Genomic DNA, 20,172 nt, shown 5'->3' with positions numbered 1-20,172 from the left:
GCTTGCCTAACCTTGTGTTGGGGACTTTCCCCTTAGGATATCTTGATATTATTTGGTGTGTGGGCGCCGTGTACGTGAGGTGACGAGTACGTACATAGGCTATTATTGCAAAAATCATGTTTAACCTTTTTAAATCATAAATTGCTTCTCTTATTAATTGTACTAATATGTTTAATTGTGTAGTTTAGACTAGAAAAGCATGCTTACGTGTTTTAACTGCCTAATTGACATTCTGAGCGTCATGTTCAGTTAAGTCCTTGTTTGCCTTATCTGTGTCCAGTATAAACTGTATAACTCGATGTCATACCTGTCATTTCATCTTGCGTTGCATATTTAAATTGGGACTACGGACGTATTCCGGGAGATCCCCCTGTACTGCATATTTACTTTGGGACTAAGGACGTATTCCGGGAGATCCCCCTGTACTGCATATTTTCTTTGGGACTACGAACGTATTCCGGGAGATCCCCCAGGACTGCATATTTACTTTGGGACTACGGACGTATTCCGGGAGATCCCGATGTACTGCATATTTATTTAAAACTTCGGGACGGTATCCCGAGAGATTTTCCACTGTGTTTACCTTATTTTGAGCCGAGGGCTCCCTTAACTGTTAAATTTTCGAAAATTTCTTTAACTGTGTTACCGTAAATTCTATTTATATCTTTTACTATTTAATTTATTATATTTACTCCGGTAGGGCCTTGACCTGATCTCGTCACTACTCGACCGAGGTTAGGCTTGGCACTTACTAGGTACCATTGTGGTGTACTCATGCCCTTCCCTGCACATATTTTCGTGTGCAGATCCAGGTGCGAGCTATCAGCCTCGGGGTTAGTACGTGCTGCTGATTCTAGGAGACTTCAAGGTACTTCTGCTTGCGTCCGCAGATCTTCGGAGTCCCCTTCTACTCCCTCGCCTAGATACTTTCTTTATTATCCTCAAACTTTTGTATAGAGTTACAGAGATTATAGCAGCTTGTGACTTAGTGATATTTCGGGTCTTGAAAAATTATTTTGTATATGCCGAGTGGTACTACTCTTGGCTATTTATAATATATTGTTTATCCTAAAAATGTTGTGTTTCCTTTATATTTTTCGCAATAGTAGGCTTACCTAGTCGTAAAGACTAGGTGCCATCACGACACTTTACGGAGGGTTAATTTGGGGTCGTGACATTCATGCTGCCAGGTTTATACCTCACTTTTTGTGTTTTCAAACTATATGTCGTAAAGTTATTATACAAGCATGGAAAAACATAGGCGAATTCAGAATTTAAATTTTATCGGCTCAACGTTTAAGGTTCTTAGTATTGAACCTATTATATTTTTGAAACTATGGGTTCCATCTACTATTTATTATAATTTAAGTAAATTTTTACACATTAATTTATACTACGTGTCAAAAGTTATGGGTTAAATAGAACCCGTCACCGGTGTGCTACATCCGCCCCTGTGAAAAAATGTTCCATTTTTTATGGTCCTAATAAAATATTTCCGCTTTTGACTTAAACACTATAGTTCTTCAATTTTTAAAGCTTAAAATTCTTATTTGGTAGTATAAAGTAGAAGTTAGTGATCGACTATTATTAAAATTATTTGGATATTAATAATTTATGTTTAAAATTTTAGTTGAAACACAAATTTTGGTGATTTACTATAAAAATCTCAAAACCTTACAAAATGTTGAAAAAGACAACGTGAGTCTTTTTGATTTGGTGTTATTTGAATAAAATGGTGGTTGGGAATTGTTTGTATTGGCATTTGAAAGCTTTATTTTAAATTTGAGAATATTTGGAGTAGATTTGAGATGGTTTAATCGAAATTAAAGTTGTAAATTCTAAAAACACTTTGTTAAAATAACCCTAAAAAGGTATGTCAATCGGGTAGACTTCAGTGAATAACTTAACATATATGTAGAGTAAATATATCACTAACTTTACCAACCTGATAGAAAATCCCTGAAGAGCAACAATATGATAATCGTGTAGACTTCAATGAATAACATAACATATAGGTAAAGTAATAATAACATCAATTCTATCAATCCGATAGAGAATTCTTGAAGAGCAAAAGTATAACAATCAGGTAGACTTCAATAAATAATTTAACCTGGTAGAGAAATTTCTGAAAAGCTGTGTGCGGGTTCAGAAGCCATTTTTTAAATACCGTCAATTTTGGGGACATTCTGCTAAGACCAGCCCCCCGGGCCATTCACGTCAGTCTCCCCAAGTTAACATCAAAAGGCCTCGATCATGACATGTATAATTATTTGTAATAGCCAAATTCGGTGGGCAAGGTGCACAAAAGGCCGTATTTAGGATTCGTACTTAAAGAATAGTCAAACTTCACATACGGGTTTGAAGTTGGGGACTATCAAGCCTAACTCGCGACTCAAATGTCTGAAGTTGGCATATAGCGTGTACAGTCCGAACTTCAAATATTTGGGTATGAAATTAGGTTTGGCAGTCCACAACTGTAATTTTTTGTTTCCGTACATGAACACTTCTTTTTGGTATTTGTATAAAAATATGGACCCAATTGAAATTGGAATATTTGTCAAAATCACCCAAAAAGTTCCTGGTGTTCAATTGTTAATGGGTCAAAGGGAGAGTCTGAATTACTTAGCTTACGCTAATAGAGGTCAATTGGGGCCTAGTTATGGTGATATGAATATTAATGGTGAGAACTTTGTGTACAGATCAAATTAAACGACCTAAACGAATATAAAGGGTCGTTTTGTTTAAGGAATAAAGAAAATAAATCTTGCTATAAATTACGTATTATTTATATATACATGATTTGATTTCTGGTATAAAATGTTGAATATTTTGAACTAGCAAAAATTGATGTTGAATCTTTGCAGCTATGATAGAGATCATTCCCTTCTCCGTTTTTAGTGCATGAAATAGTTGCTCATGCCTGAAGTTTTATACGAATTGAATTCAATACGGAAAGCATTTGCAAAAATTGTTTTTAAAAAAAGAAACAAAAATTAAAGAGTGACCTCAAAAAGGCTATTTGTGCAATTCACCCCTTTAATTGATGGGATTCTTTGAAATATCTCCTTTATATAATAATTACGTTTGAAAGGGCGTCCAAAACTGGTCCAAACCTGCAAATCCAATAATTCTGACCAAATATACCAAACGGATATAAAGTCGAAGCTTTATAAAAATCAAAATTCCGATCTCCTATCATTGCTGAAAATGGAGAACACAAGTGAATTAACCACAGTTCCAGGAACAAGGTACTCGAATTTGAAGAAAGATTTTGTGATTGGAGTGCGCACCTTGTTAACTTCTTGTTCTAGAGAGGTACAATAATAAACTTTTCTTTTTTTGCCCTAAAACCACTGCTTTAATTATTGTCTTCTTTTTTGATGAAGAATTGAAGAAATTTGGTAAAACTTTCCCCAATTTCGCTCCAGCAGAAGTTGAACGCCTTCATTGGTTATATTTTCAGGTCAGCTTTTATTCTTATTCTATTCGTTTTTTTAAAATATTTTCTAAAAGCTTCAGAATTTGAGAAATTTAGAATATCTAATTGGAAATTGTGATACTAAAAGCTTCATTGGTTATGATTGTTGTTGTGATACTAATATTGTTTCCTTTTTGTCATTTTATCATTTTGTCTTATTATTTTTTGAGCCGAGGGTCTTTCGGAAACCGCCTCTCTACTCCTTCGGGGTAAGGGTAAGGTCTGCGTACACACTACCCTCCCCAGACCCCATTAGTGGGATTTTACTGGGTTGTTATTGTTGCTGTTGTTGTTGTAATTGGAAATTGGACTTATTCGTTAAGTAAGGTAAAATTCATCACTGGAGTTTGGAGATATCGCGATTTGTTTTTGAGTTTAAGTTCCGTGTAAACTTATTTACATTCATGTGGCATTCTTAGATTATGCTATAACTTAAATCCTTTTTGAGTTTAAGTTCATGTGTATAGAAATTGACATGTGGTGTAAACGTTATTTACATTGTCAGCCGATATAACTGAAATCCTTTTGAGTTTAAGTTGTATACACTATAAATTTTGATGAAGTAAGGAGAATTCATTAAAAGCATCCAGCAGATGCAGGCAAAAGATTTGAATTAAGAGAGATGGTGTCTGCTCATATACACAAAAAAAGTATTCTATCACTAAGGAGCAGACACAATCAAAAAATTGAACACAATTAGTTTCAGGTGCCTGATTTAGCCAACTAAACTAATTCAATAAGCATTTTTCTCTGACTACATGAGTCGGAGTTGAGATCCCATCAAAACATCTACGGTTCCTTTCATTCCAGATGCACCCAAAGATAGCAGCAGGCACCGTTACCCAATTTCTTTTTGATGGATTTACCAACTCTCCATGAACACCAACATTCATATGCTTCCTTGATGCTGTTAGGCTTGACCCAGGCTAGTCCAAAAATAGAGAGGAACATGTTCCAAATATCACATGCTAAAGGACAATGCAAAAAGAGATGTCTAACACTTTCAGAATCCAAATTGCACATGTAGCACCTATTCACTGTTGGTATACTCCATCTGCTGAGGTTGTCTTGTGTGAGGCATGCTTCATTTAAGGCAACCCAGCTGAAACAAATCACTTTAGGAGGCAGTTTTGTTCTCCTAATTAGTTTCCACGGCCAATTGTTTATCAGATCATTGTTGGAGCATAAGTGTGCATATGCTTTCTTCACTCTAAGTTTCCCCTCCTTAGAGTCCCCCCATTCCAGTTTGTCCTTCAGTTGGCGTTTGACAGCAATCTGTGCTAGCTTGGCCAGCAATTCCATTAGTTCATTAATCTCCCAATCTTGAAAATGTCTCCTGAATTGAGGGTCCCAAGAGCTGTTCTGCCAACATTGTTCTACAGTCGATTCTTGATCTATTGCCAGTAGGTACAAATTTGGAAATTCATTTTTTAGTGTCATTGTTCCCGGCCACTTGTCTTTTCAAAACTTGATGAGTGTTCCACTCCCTAACTTGAGTTTTGAGTTAAGTTGGAACTCATCCCATTAACTGGATATGTGTTTCCATAGGCCTATGGAAAGTTGCAAAGTATAATTTTTATCTGTTTTCAGAATGTGCTCTCTATATTTTACTTTTCGCTGTTCCTAACATGTCTTTAGGAGCAAACTTAGGCCTGAACCTTTTCTTGTCTGGTCAATTTCTGATGATCAAGATTTTGTTTCTATAACATGGCAAAAAGTAGTGGTCTGATACAATTTTAAAAGTTCGTTGTTTTCCAACTGTCCTCATTTTTTAAATTAAGAACAGTTATATATATATATATATATATATATATATATATGAGAACAATACAGATTTCCATATTTGTATGTCTAGATGTCACCCACCATGAGTTTTGGTCTTTGCCGAGGACGTACCATACTGCTGTTAGCTAGTTTACTTCGAGTTTGGAAGGACGGAGTGTTTCTTTTTCTCTGTGTTAATTTTCTGATTGCGCTACTAATAGACTAACACTGGCATCTAGACAAGGCTCTCTGTCTGCCTATCTTCGTCAAGAAACATCTCAGACTTCATGCATCTTGAGATTAAATGGTCAATAGTTATTTTATTTTTTCTCCATCAAGGATTTGATGTTTAATATTGCAAAGTATCGTACGACCATTTTGTGAAAACACAATTCTGCTGCCTCATATTAGATTTGTTTCAAATTTTGGAGGACATGAAAGAAATGATAACACAACGCTGATTTTTGTGCTCCGGAAATTTGTTCCTCCACTCCATTTACATGTGAACTTCCCACTGTACCTTAGAGATTTTTTTTTTGGTGATAAAGTAAGTGGATTAAATAAAAGGTATCAAACAGATGCAATGAGTATATAGCATTTAAGCTTGCAAAAAATCTAGCTGGCTTCTATACAACTATACCTTAGAGATTCACTTTGCAGTATATTGGTGGTCCCAGAAACCACACTACTTCCTTGGTAGAAAAGGAACTATCTTCAAGGTTTGATTTCAATCAACTGAAGAAAAAATTTGTGATGGGGCAATGGGTGCTAGTGTGTGAGAGTTTTACCAAGAGGGGCTACAGGGTTGCGTGAGGAGAAATTGGTCGGACATGACATGGTTGGACTAGGGTTGTGCTCCAATGCCATTTTGACTTTAAAAGTATCTGAGTCTAATGTGCAAAGAATGAAGACCTAATAGGATCCACTGGTCAGAGGTGTGGAAAGGTGCCGAGGGAAGGGCTGTAACAAAGGAGAAAGAGGAGAGGGATTAGGGATTTTGTTGGCGGGGTGGGATTTCACCACAGTTTTCATATTGGAGGAGGGAATTGATGGTTTTGGGTTGTGACACTGGTCCCAAAACAGAGAACGAAATGAAACATCATTTGATTGCCACGTACTTTTCAATGTTGGTATAAGGCATGCTGTATTTCAGTGTTGACGGAGCATGGGAACTAACTTCTTGGAGCACAAGTATCAGCACTCGTGATGATATCTGTCTATTTTAGTTTATGTTGCGCAGATTCTCCAAAATGCTGCCGCACCCATACTTTTGGAGGATCCGACACGCACCCAGAGACATTTTCGGAGAGTCCGAGCAACATAGATTTTAGTCCCTTGTTGTATTTGAAAGCCGTGAAGTCCCTTTTTAATTCCTGGGACGAACTAAAACAAACTACTGTAGTATTTAGTGGAGCATATTACATATTAAAGTGGTGAACGAGAGATTCAGAGGACTATGCTGGAGCTGCTGAACCAGTTAGATGGCTTTGATTCCAGAGGAGATGTTAAGGTGATTCTTGTAACCAATAAAATTGAGTGTCTGGATCCTGCCATGCTTCGGCCTGGAAGGATAGACAGGAAAATTGAGTTCCCTCTTCCAGATATTAAAACAAGGAGGTGCATTTTCCAGATACACACATCAAGAATGACTTTGGCATTTTTGAAAAAAATGCTCTCAGGCACACTTTTCAAGGTTTTCCTCTCTCCTACTTCCTAGGATTGTAGATCTACTTTTTCCGGTGTACCATTCCACCGGAATTCTCTTCAGTTGTTCCTGAAGCTCAGTTTTCACCCACTGTGATCTCTGTTTACAACTTTTTTCCGTGTTCTCTCAGTTAAGATCTTAGTAACAGTTGTGGATGGAAACACAATTTATTTTGCAATAGGTTTCAAGTCTTATGACATTACCAGGAATGAATCGAGGGCAGAGGTATGGTATGACTGGACAGAACGAGACAAAAACATGATAAGAACTTATTTCAACCAGAAAACGATGGAGTGGCTGTGCTATGCCATTAAGGAGGCTTCGAAGATGAAGGGGTACTCAATGAGAAGATGAAAGCTTCATGACCATTTCTCACAGATCTTCTGTTCAAGGAACTACAACAAACAGGGGCGTTATATAAGCATCATAAGCATCCAAGGGAAAAGAAGATCGGTAATTATTATTCCTGAAATAGCATTCAATGCAGGCTGGACAGATATTACAACGAAAATAGAAAAATTCATTTATTGCACCAGACAAAAGACAACAACTATTATTCCAAAAACTACTAAAGAAGACCTTCCATACTCGGAAACTGTCAGAAGAAGCAAATGGACATCGAGGGAAATTAATGAAGCTACTGTCCAAGAAAGGTGGGGCAGCATTCACATATCTGGAGATCACTGCACCACCCAGAATGAACTTCTCAGCAGGAGCATAGTTGGTAGTTTTCTAAAAGAGATCTCTGATATCATCACTTTACCAGAAATTCGGCGATGGGCTAGTAGTTCATGGAAGCAAGAGCATACAATCAACATTTATGAAATGGGTGACAACAGATTTCTCTTCGAATTTGCTTCGAAGACAGTTGCAAAACATGTCCTCAGAGGAGAATGGTTTTGGAAGCGTCACAAGTTCAAACTACAATGGTGGTCTCCGATGGCAGGCACTGTTCCGGCAGTCGAAGAAGTGTATCACACATGGATCAGGCTAGTTGGTCTCCCACTTCATTTGTGGTCGTAGAAAGTGTTTGCAGCAGTTGGAGATTATTGTGGTGGCCGGATCCAAACAGAAGAAGAGATAGAGCTTCGAAATCATCTAAAATGGGCAAGGTTGAAAGTTAAAGGAGATGGTGGCGCTATTCCGAAGGCAGTGGACGTGGAATGTGAAGGAACAACTTTCACGATTCAGATTTGGTGCGAGTCACCGGTAAGGGCCGAACCAGAGAAGATGGGTTGATAGCTTTGGACCGTTGGGTTTCAAAGGACAATACAACTGGCAAGGGAGGGGCTCAAGATACTGAAAAAGTGTTAGGGCACGTGGGTTGTTCAAAAGGTTTTGAATACTTTAATAAATCACGTGACCATACACGTGAGAAGATTACCCACTTGATCTGTAGTGAGGATTTGGGCCATAATAATATTACAAAATCTTTGGGCCCAGATATTTTAGCCCAATGCATCTCAGAATCTATTAATGAGATCCCTGCAGAGTCCAAGATAGATATTTTAAATGAGGAGATTATGGCTAATGAATCTCTTCCACCGCAGGAGACCCAAACACCGATACTTCTTAAAGCAATAACACCGAAAGAAACAGAGAGAAGCAAAAGAAAGAGACAATGGGGAATTCCAAAGTGATTTATCAAAGGATGAAGAGCCTATGTCCGTTATTTCAGCTGATTGTTTTACAACAACAGAGAATCAAGAAGAGGGCAACATGTAGATGAGAGAGATGTGCGAAGTGAATGGCCTGACAATTGAAGAGGCAGTACCCTTGAGCACACATGTTCATTGTTACCCGACATGCCTAAGAAGAAAATCTCAAAAGAATTGAAGAGACTGGACATTGGTAGCAATTTTAAAAGCAATGACACACGAAGCAAGGGAGGTGTCGCACTTATCCAGAATTGATGAAGGTAAACACTGTCTCATGGAACGTGAGGGGGTTGAACCGTAAGAAAAAGAGGGATGTGATCAAGAGCTTGATTCAAAGTTGGAGAGCAGACGTTTTTTGCTTTCAAGAATCCAAATTAGAAGGGGACGTAAGGAACGTAGTTAAAGAGCTATGGGCAAACAAATGGGTGAAATTTGCACAGTTAGAAGCTAGTGGGACTAGGGGGGGCATAATCATGTTGTGGGACAACAGAATTTGGGAGGGGGAGATCAGTAGCTTAGGATCTCATTGTATTACTTGCAAATTCATCGGTAAAAACCAGGACTTCACATGACACTTATCTAAGTGTGTATGCTCCAAATGATAGGAAGGATATGGAAGAAGTTTGGTGGGAATTGGGGGCAGCCATGAGTCTTTTTACTGGCCATGGGTGTTATGTGGGGATTTCAACACTGTGAGATTCCCTTATGAGAAGAAGAATTGTAACAGATTCACTAGAGGAATGTTTGATTTCTCTGAGTTTATTGAGGATATGGAATTGGAAGATCTTCACCTTTCAGGAGGAAGGTTCACATGGAAGAAGGGGGAAAGACATGATATAGCAGCTAGAATTGATAGAATTCTTATCTCTGAAGAGTGGGTAGCAGCTTTCAAGAACATAAAACAATCTATTCTCTATAGAGTCACTTCTGATCACTCACCATTGTTACTAGAGTGTGGGAACTAGGAGCCAACGAAGTCTTATTTTAAGTTTGAAAATTCGTGGCTGCAAACAAAGGGTTTCAGAGAAAGGTTTAAAGATTGGTGAGACTCTTTCTCTTGTGAAGGACGACCTGATTATATCCTTGCTTTTAAATTGAAAGCCCCGAAGAAGAAACTTAAAGAGTGGAACAGATCTTTGCAGGGTAATTTGGAACTGCAGAGACAAAATATCCTTACACAACTAGCTGAATTGGAAGAGATACAAGAGCAAAGAATATTAAATGATGAAGAAGTACACCTAAGGGCTGTCCTATCTGTGGAGTTTGAGGAAAATGCTAAACATGAGAAGGTGGCTTGGAGGCAAAGATCTAGGGCACAGGAAGGAGATAGCAATACTAAGTTCTTTTATAAAACTGCAAATGCCCATAAAAGATACAACTATATTGATCAAATTGCAGCAGAAGGGATTACTTTAAAAGATCCAGCAGACATTAAAAGGAGATAGTTTCCTTTTATCAAAAACATTATGCAGAATCAGAGGAATGGAGACCACATGCTAGTTTCAGAGAATGCCCTATGATTAGTGCAGAGGAAAATCAGATGCTGCAAAATTCTTTTGAAGAACAGGAAATATGGGAAAGTGTGAAGGCTTGTGCAGGGGATAAGGCCCCTGGTCCAGATGGATATTCTATGGCTTTCTTTATACATTTTTGGGAGGTGGTGAGGGTGGAAGTGGTTGCTACCATCCAGAATTTCCATGAACAAGGTTTCTTTGAAAAAAGTTTTAATACTACTTTCATAGCATTAATTCCCAAGAAGATGGGTGCCAAAGAGTTGAAGGATTTTAGACCTATTAGCCTAATAGGTTGTGTTTACAAAATTATTTCAAAACTTTTAACAGAGAGACTTAAAAAAGTGGTACATAAGGTGGTGGATGCCTAACAGATGGCCTTCATAAAAGGAAGACAGATAATGGATGCCATCCTTATAGCAAATGAATGTGTAGATGCAAGGATAAAGAGTAAGAAACCTGGTATATTATGCAAATTAGACACGGAAAAGGCTTACGACCATCTCAATTGGAAATTCCTTTGGGGCGGGGGGGGGGGGGTGCTTGAGAAAATAGGGTTTGGTGGCAGATGGATTAATTGGATCAGGTTTTGTACTAGCACAGTTAAATTTTCAATCTTGATAAATGGCTCACCGACTGGATTCTTTGCATCTGAGAGAGGTCTTGGACAGGGGGATCTCCTATCACCTTTCTTATTCATCCTAGCCATGGAGGGTTTAAATGATTTGATAAAAACAGCACAGACCAACAGTTGGATTAGGGGTTTTATTGTGAATCCCAGGGTTGCCTACAATCTGGAGATCTCTCATTTACAATATGCTGATGATACTTTAGTTTTTTGTGATGCTGATAGAGATAACCTGAAAGTACTGAGAGTAATTTTCATTCTCTTTGAAGCCACTTCAGGATTACACATTAATTGGAGTAAAAGTTACCTTTACCCAGTTAATGAAGTTAATGAGATTCACCATCTGGCTGCAATTTTAGGGGGTAAAGTAGGAGTATTGCCAACAATCTACTTGGGTATGCCACTGGGGGCAAGGAGTAAATCAAAAGGGATTTGGAATGGAGTGATTGAGAAGTGTGAAAAAAAACTAGTCAATTGGAAGAACCTATATCTCTCTCTAGGTGGAAGATTGATTTTGATAAATAGTGTTCTTGATGCTTTACCTACCTATATGATGTCTCTGTTTCCGATTCCTGTCAGTGTTGTGAAGAAGCTGGATGCTATCAGAAGAAATTTCCTTTGGCAAGGAAATAGTGACACAAAGAAAATGCACTTGGCAAAATGGAGTACTCTTACAACAAGTAAGAAGGAAGATGGTCTGGGAATCAAGAATTTGAGAATCCAAAACCAAAGCCTGATGATGAAATGGCTATGGAGATTTGATGCTGAAGAACAGTCCTTGTGGAGGGATGCTATCAAGATAAAATATGGGATGGATGGTAAATGGACTACTAAAGCTGTGAATAGCACCTATGGAGTCAGTTTGTGGAAATCCATAAGAAACTTATGGCCCATGCTCATCAATAAGTCCAGTTTCAAAGTAGGAGATGGTATGAAAACATCCTTTTGGGATGACAAATGGCTAGGGCAAAGGCCATTGAAACAACTCTTTCCAGATATTTACAATCTGAATCAACAACAGAGAGCATGCGTGAGAGAAGTATGGGGCAATCCAGGATGGAATCTTAGCTTCCGAAGACTATTGAATGACTGGGAGGTGGACATGCTAACAGAGTTCTATAATACCCTGGAACAATTCAGGGGGCTTTCAACCAGAGTGGATAACGCACAAGGAATTTTTTTTGTGAACTTAGCATATAAGGAGTTTAACCTTTCAAACAATCAGATTGATTGTTGGCCTTGGAAGATGATATGGAAAGTTAAAATCCCATACAAGGTAGCATGCTTCACATGGTTATTGGCAAAAGAGGCAGTTTTGACTCAAGACAATCTTATTAAGAGGGGTTTTCCGTTATGTTCCAGATGTTATTTATGTGGTGAAGAGGCCGAGATAATCAATCATCTCTTTTTACACTGTAGAATGACAGTTCAATTATGGAAGATATTCATTAATTTGAGGGGAATCAGGTGGATCATGCCAAGGAGATTCCAGGAAGTCCTAGCTTGTTGGAACTGAGACGGTAACCTTTCAGGACACAAAGAGAGATGGAAGATTGTCCCAGCTTGCATTTGGTGGACAATCTGGAAAGAGAGAAACCAGAGATGTTTTGAAGATAACAGAAGTTCCATTGAGAAGTTGAAGATGAATTGTTTAGTCCTATTTTATTTTTGGTGTAAACAGGAGTACTTACAAGAAGCTGAATTTATTTATGAGATTTTAGATTACTTATGATAGGTTAAGACTTAGGAACTCAGGCTTCAACTCTCCTTGTAACTATATAGGACTATACTGCTTTGTAATCTAATTTTATTATATATACTAATATGTTACCTTCTCAAAAAAAAAAAAAAAAGGAATGACTTTGGCTGATGATGTCAACTTGGAAGAATTTGTTATGACCAAGGATGAGTTTTCAGGAGCTGATATCAAGGCAATATGTACTGGAGCTGGATTACTCTCTTTAAGAGAGCGGCGTATGAAGGTGAGACGTAAAAATGGGTAATCAGTTTGATTTATATTTCATGACGGGTAGGCATGCTCTAATATACGTCTAAAAAGGGGCCGAGGGGAAGAAGGGGTTGCTAGTTTGATTCAATTTCAGATAACTTCTTTTCTTTCGTTAGTATGACATGTCTATTTCGAGGCACATAGTTCTGGGTTAGCAAAACCCACTTGAAATGAAGGGCTCTTACTTTATTATAATTTAAAGCTTTGTGGAGTGGAGAGATGGAGTTTGAGCTTATTTTCCCCTGAACAAGTGCATCCTCCATCTTAAGTTATGGTCTTATGTGCCGAATAAGTGCATAGTCCATTTTATTGTACTCATGCAGTTAGAAGAATTGTGAAGATGGCCCGGAAAGATGAGGTTTATTGGACAAGGAAATATAGACTGTAGATTGCAATTGATTCTTTAACATGTTCAGGATGTTGAAAAATGGAGAATATATTTGAGATTTTTATACTTACCTAAATTGAACCATTAATTTTCTTTGGCATATTGACTGTTAGACTTCGTCAGCTTTGTGCTCTGTATATAAAATCCTTTAACTTTTAAAAAAATCTTTGGCATATTGTATGTCTAGTCTGGAAAAGTAAAGATTATGAGGAAGAGAAGATCAAATATCTAATTATAGTTAAATTGCCGTACTGTTCTTTACTAAGGAAAAATATATTAAAAAGATATACATTTTAAATTTCCAGATCATACTCATGTCTTGTAGCCTACTGTTTGATTGCATTCTTTCGCTTCGGTTTTCTTAAATGTCTTGTTGTTGTTACCTCTTGTTGTCTCTTTAGCCGAGGGTCTATCGGAAACAACCTCTCTGCCCTCCCAGGGTAGGGGTAAGGTCTGCGTACACACTACCCTCCCCAGACCCCACTTGTGGGAACTCACTGGGTTTGTTGTTGCTGTTGTTGTGTTTCCATAGGCTTGTACCATGAGGTGATCTGCTAAGTTTTGTGCACCAGTTGTTCCTCACACCATGTTTAGCATTAATCACTGATTTCCACAAACCAGGGTCCTCCAAATTATATTCCAATGCCATTTCATTAGGAATTGGGAATAATGACATGAAGTAAGTAGGAATACTATCCAACACATTGTTAATAAGCATTAATCTACCAAACCCCCCCCCCCCCCCAAATGGAGAGATACTGCATTTTTCAGGAGGCCAATCTTTTCTCAAACTTCTCAATAACCCCACTCCAGATTCCTTGTGATTTGTATGACGCTCCCAATGGTAGGCCTAGGTATGCAGTGGAAAAGGATCCCACACTACAACACATTACATCGGATAGCTCTTCCAGATCAGGAACATCATTGAAAGGATAAATTGTGCTTTTTGACTTGTTCATTTGTAAACCTGATATGGCTTCAAAAATCATAAGTGTGAGGTTCAGGTACATTACTTGTGATCTCTCAGCCCCACAGAATATGAGAGTGTCATCTGCATAGAGAAGATGTGAGACTGAGACTGAATTATGTGCATCATTCCCCACCCTAAATCCTTCCATCCAGTGCAGCTGCTTTGCTTTGTCAATCATTTTGCTAAGACCCTTCATAGCTAGGATATATAGAAATGGAGAGAGAGGATCACCTTGTTTGAGACCTTTCTGAGGAGAAAAGAAACCAACAGGCCCACCATCGATCAAAATAGAGTATTTAACTGTTGCAATACTAAATTTGATCCACCCAATCCAGACTTCTCCCAAATCCATTTTCCTCAGAACAGTGATGAGATATGACCAATTTAGTTGATCAAAGGCTTTTTCAATAGCCAATTTGAACAGAAGACCAGGCTGCCTTGATTTCAACTTCCAATCCAGAACCTCATTAGCTAACAATGCTACATCTATGATCAGTCTTGATTTGATGAAAGCATTCTGATGTCCCGATACCAACTTTCCTTCACACCCTTCAACCTTTCTGCTAGGATCTTGGAAACAATTTTTTAGACACGGCCAATTAGACTGATTGGTCTATAATCTCTCAGTTCCACAACCTCTTTCTTTTTAGGGACTAGGGCTATGAATGATGCATTACATGATCTTACCATCTGGCCGGTTTGGTGGAAATGTTGGATAGCACTCATAATGTCATGTTTGATTACGTCCCATGTTTTTTGATAGAATGACATAGTATACCTGTCTGGGGCTAGAGCTTTGTCTGGAGCACTTCCTGTGATTGCTTCCAGTACCTCAGACTCCTCAAAAGGTCTTTCCAGCCTTTCTCCCCCTCTGTGATTGATGCTACATCATCCGGTCTTCCTGTTAACCTATTGTTGTAAGTCAAATTGCATTGACGGGTTGATAAAATTTTTACATGATAGGTTAAATTGACTTACAACAATAGGTAAATCTTCATGGCAAGCCTTATAGTAACCTATAAAATACAATAATATCTTGCTGTACTCGGTTAAATTGAACGTGTAGTGTAAATATTATTTACAATGTCAGTGTATATAATTTAAATCTTGTTTTTAGCTTAATTCTAGTTATTTACATATTTTTGACTAGCTTAATTATTTTCTTCTCCTATGAATGTTTTATTCTCTTTCAGGTGATTACTTGTTTGTACGAGAGTATAGAGGTATGTCGTGAATACAATTTAATGGCCCCTTTTCCCCTGGGTGAAATTTAATGCACGAAATTATGATTATTGTTATTACAAAGAATGAAGGTTATGCATTATGGTGAAAAGCTAGCCTTCTGCGTAATCTTTGGTGGGCAGAGTTACGTGGTAGCTGTGCTGATGGGAGGTAGCAGATATCTAATGGAATAATGAAGGTGCCCGCAAGCTAGCCTAAACACCACCTTCGTAAATAAATAAATTAATAGAAGAATATAAAGACGTGTACAACTTATTGCTATCAATCATCTCGGTTCGTTTAGTAATAATTGTTGTGCTTGTTTAATCGGCAGTTTTGATGAATCTTCCTAATCTCAAGCATCTTTGATTTTGTTCCATTAGTTCTAGGGCTTTGGTCTGTTTGATGTATCCGTTTTAAAACACTACAAGCATAATCTTTACTTGTGATTGAATACTTATTCAATTGATTCTCTTGTTAAGTGTTACTATTGATTAATAGCCTGTCAAATACATGGTTTGTGTCTGTGATGTCTATCTATATCAGGTATTTCTATTTCACAATATGCTCAACTGATGTTTAGCTTTTATCCCTAAAGAAACAGTAGATCAGGCATGATGCTTCTTGCTTAGAGAGAGTTTGAAGAATACTAGCGTTTAGATGTTCTACTCTATAATATCATGATTCATTATCAGTTGGAACTCGGAATATTACGGAAATAACCAATGCCAAGTCCTGCCTACTCTTGCTTTCTTCATGTTTCATGAGTTATCTCTTCTCCGTCAAAGGAAAAGGAAAATTGATACATGAAATGAATCTTTAGTTTGTGTTTAGTATATTATAGTTAAATGCACTGTGCGTTTTTTTGAAACTTCTTATTAAATCTTCATTCCTTCTCAATGTGACCAGGGCTCATTTGGATAATAATTCTTATTTGTGGCTATGTTGCTCGTACTCTCCGAAAATGTGGCCGGATACGTGTCGGATCCTCCAAAAGTAGTACATTTTTGAAGGATCCGACACGGGTGCGGCTACATTTTGGAGAGTCCGCGCAACATAGATTTGTGGAAAGAGAATACAGATAGAGTGTCTCTCCATTTTTGTTTTGTTTAATGACCCTGTTATTGGGTTTATTTTTGTTGTAGTTATAATGCTATTTCAAAGTATTATTCCATGTTTACTAGTGAACTTATAGAATTTTGAGGAGCTTCTCATTATTGAACAGATATGAGTTGACTATATCAAATATATTATTTGTTAGATTTTGTTATTCTCTCCTTTAATTGGAAGGGCAATGTTGAATTGTCTGTTTCAAATGTTGCAGGGTGAATTTGAGTCTTTATGCGAGGAGACATAGGTACATATCATATGCTTCTTAGTTTATTAAAGTTATTCTGAGAAAATATGCATCCTATTTCTGGAGAAGTAAAAATTGAATATACCTTACATAATAAATACTCCCTTTGCTGCTTCAAAACTAAGCATTCTGCAAGATCTACTCTACCTTCTCACTTCTACTAAAACATCTTTCAACTTCTAATAAAATATAGTTTTGAAAGAAAAATTCCAAAAATTATGATTAAGTTTAAACGTGAAATTTAGTTTTCTGTCCCTCAAGAGCGTACTTATCCGTTTAGCTGACAGCTAAATTAGATTCTCCTGGCGTCCATATTGTAAGGTGAATGAAAGAATAATGATTTGCAAAAGTTACACCCCCAGTCTATGAGGACTGCCAAGTGCCAACTGGTCTTCAGTTGACCACAGCACTAGTAACTTTTCAGGATGTGTACTTTTCGACCGAGATATAAGTTCTTCTTGCACTTGCTCCTCTTCCGGACAAAATCTGAAGATAATAGAGCATTACTGAGGATTGTATATTGTAGAAAAGAGAAGTTCTTAGAAAATATCTACCAATTTACGTCTAGATTATCAAATGTGCTTTCCTAGAAGTCTCTCTCATTGTAATGTTGAGATTTTAAGATAAAGCTTTGCTTTCATATGGATTAAGTGTAAGCTGACCTCCAGTTAGAATTTCATTTACTGTGATCATTTATTCTATTATGCCTGATGAGAACAAAGGTTCCATGTATTGGAAACTGTTTGGGAAAGCTCTGCCTTGTAAAACCTAGTTATGCCATTGGAGAAGAGATTCATAAGAGAGAAGGAAATTAACTGTATGAGAATTTTTAAAGGGGCCATAAATTTCCTTAAAAATTCTTTGGTTCCCTCATGTATTCGTTTGATTATGTAACTTATTGCGCATGCAAATTGATATTGTAGAAGACAGATTCCAACAAGTTAATTATGTCCACATTTCACTTGACTGAATTCTTTTATTAGGAAAAATTGCATTTTTCAATACCATTTCTTTTGATATGATGTTTACCCGGAATGCTTATGTGAGTTTTGATTGTTATGTTGGAATAATGTGTGCGATATGGTTTTCCTTGGGATCGTGTTTCCTACTTGTAGGCAGGAGCAACTCTCAACATGGTGGAGGAGCTTGTGGAAGAACAACGGTTGGAAGAAAGCTTGAACTCCTTGTTTCTGGAGAAGTATGCTTACTTCCATTATTTAAAATTGCATAAGCAGGATTAGAATGGTTTTCTTCTACCCACTATTGTTTTAGAAAAAGCTTTCTGGAATTCGATTTTTCTGTTTTGGTCACATCACGTGAAGGAAATCCACTCTAGATGATAACTGGACCTGCGCATATGTGCTAAAAAACTGTGACGAACATCCTTAGTGCTATAGTAGTCTTTCTTGTTACAAGTGACATAGAGTACTAAGTTTTTGAGTCCTCTTCAAACCCATGCATATATCCTGTGGTGTAACAAGAAAAATGACCTTCTAGGGAAGGATTTGTGCTGTAGGTGTATCTGAAGAACAGACACTTGTACACTATAATTTGCATCAAAATTGTCTAGATACTTTATAGTTTATACTTCTGCTTCTCTGGTTTTGGTTCCTCTTCTCATCTTCTTCTTCCCATGCTACCTCTGAACTGTCTTGTTAGCTTTTATACTTTGCCAAGTGCAGTACAAAGCTTTTATACTTTGCCAAGTGCAGTACAATCCACTAGCGCAACTTTAATACCTTAATAACTTTACAGTTTGCACACCACCATGACAGTCAAAAGATGTGTTGACTACTGGTTTTCCAATTTCTCAAAGGATTTGGCCTGAAAGAGAAAGTTTAAGTAGAAGTTGAATCATATCTTATTATAACTCTTTAAACGCGAGGAAATAAACGAAAATGTAGCATTGATTTTCTGTAGTGTAGAAGCTATTTGTTGATGGTGAATGTACCGATTCACTATTAGCACAATAGTTATCTTCCACAGGCTATTCTTGATTTCTTGAAATTGGAACTGGACTTCTTTTGTGAATTTCCATGTTATTCAATAGATGGACTTGTACATTTGTCATGTGTATCACGAAGGCATATGGTTATGCATAGATTTTCAAAGTATCTCTGAATATAATACATATCCTTGGGACAACTCTTAAGGTCGTAAATGTCTAGTGCATGCTAGATATTGTGTGGTCTGGATGGTCAACTGAAAAACATGGACTACAAGCTCCGGAAAAGGAGAAACGAGCAGGAAAAAGCATTCTCGTTTCACTACCAATAGGTATAGATAGTAATATGTAATTCTATGTAAAGGTATCGTCATGGTGGATACTGCATATCCAGATACTGAATTCTTAATTAGTAAAACTAAAACATACAATTCTGTTTATATCTGTCTATTATGCAAACTTCTTCATGGTTCTTTAAATGACAGAATGTTGATGGTTGTTGAGGCTTTTGATACTATTGAACAAGACTTCTATTTTTTTAAGTGTTAGTATATTTACTTTCGGTCCTAATGCTTCGTGGAGTCTTATATGCCTGTGAAAATATAGCGAACTTCTAGTAATAGCTAGTCATTTTGCAGGAGTAATACTGAAGAAGTCATGATGCACTACCTATCTGAAGCCAAAAAGGACGAGATCAGTGATTTGATGGCTATGTTAGAGAAGGTGGTCTCAGTCATTTTCTTACTCTTTTGTAAATGAAGAGCTAATGCATCATTTTTCACAAGATGTGCATATCATCTTTTTTCTTATTTAAAACTAAAATTTCCTCGACTAATTGGTTGACATCCTAAAATGATTTGTTAGGCAGAAGAATAGAAACGTGCCGTCACTTCTCTTCTTGAAGCCCCAAAGAAAGAAAGGCATAGTGCTATTGCAGAATTTAGAGAGGCAAATACCTGAGAAGCCTGCTTAGGCTGTTTGATAAAGGCAAGTCTTTCTGGAATAAACCTTGGACCATGCACCCTTTTTTCCATTGATTCAAAGAATTGAACCTTTGCCCTGTGCTCGAGTACAATCTTTTGTGGAGTTACTATGGTGAAAAGAAAGATATCAAGTGTCCAAGATTTTTTTTTTAAAAAAAACAAACAAATAGTCATCTCCGTGACATCTACGAAGTAATTGATCGATGATATTTGCAGTTCCAGCTTTCATTGGTTCTGCTTCTGATTTTGTCTAAGGTGCGAGTTAAATTAAATTCTGTGTCTGAACATTTTTTGTACTGTTTTCTGAACGTGTTGCTGTATATTTCTCGCATGTTCTCCCCGTGATAAGATCTTTGTATTGAAGAGATAATTGGATTTTCTGTTGTTTTCTATCAGTTGTAAAGCAAAATGGACCAAGGTGTAGTGACTTCTTATCAGTTATTTTCCCTTTTTTCCTTTCTGAAAATTGGTGATTTCTTTTGGAGTACTACAAATTATGAAGTATATGCTCTCGAACTAGGATTCAGAATAAGTTGTCACCCCAAACTATTAGTTG

At 37.3% G+C, this 20,172-nt stretch overlaps 1 long non-coding RNA gene across 4 annotated transcripts; it reads left to right on the top strand.

The window, feature by feature from the left end:
* Window positions 1–2,959: 2,959 nt before the first annotated feature.
* LOC104102629 (uncharacterized) lies at window positions 2,960–19,760 on the top strand. Of its 4 annotated transcripts, none has more exons than XR_687735.4 (8): window positions 2,960–3,315; window positions 3,387–3,463; window positions 12,599–12,726; window positions 15,304–15,333; window positions 16,656–16,688; window positions 17,804–17,886; window positions 19,272–19,356; window positions 19,498–19,760. It is a non-coding gene; the product is annotated as an uncharacterized lncRNA (long non-coding RNA). The 4 variants fall into 4 exon arrangements; XR_011413126.1 differs by having other exon boundaries at window positions 3,057–3,315; window positions 12,662–12,726; XR_687734.4 differs by lacking the exon at window positions 12,599–12,726 and having other exon boundaries at window positions 3,063–3,248.
* The last annotated feature ends 412 nt before the right edge of the window (window positions 19,761–20,172 follow it).

The sequence above is a fragment of the Nicotiana tomentosiformis genome, chromosome 12 (genome assembly GCF_000390325.3).
Source record: "Nicotiana tomentosiformis chromosome 12, ASM39032v3, whole genome shotgun sequence".
Classification (NCBI taxonomy): Eukaryota; Viridiplantae; Streptophyta; class Magnoliopsida; order Solanales; family Solanaceae; genus Nicotiana; species Nicotiana tomentosiformis.
Note: the sequence above shows the minus strand (reverse complement) of the source record. Positions and strands in the feature narration are given on the sequence as shown.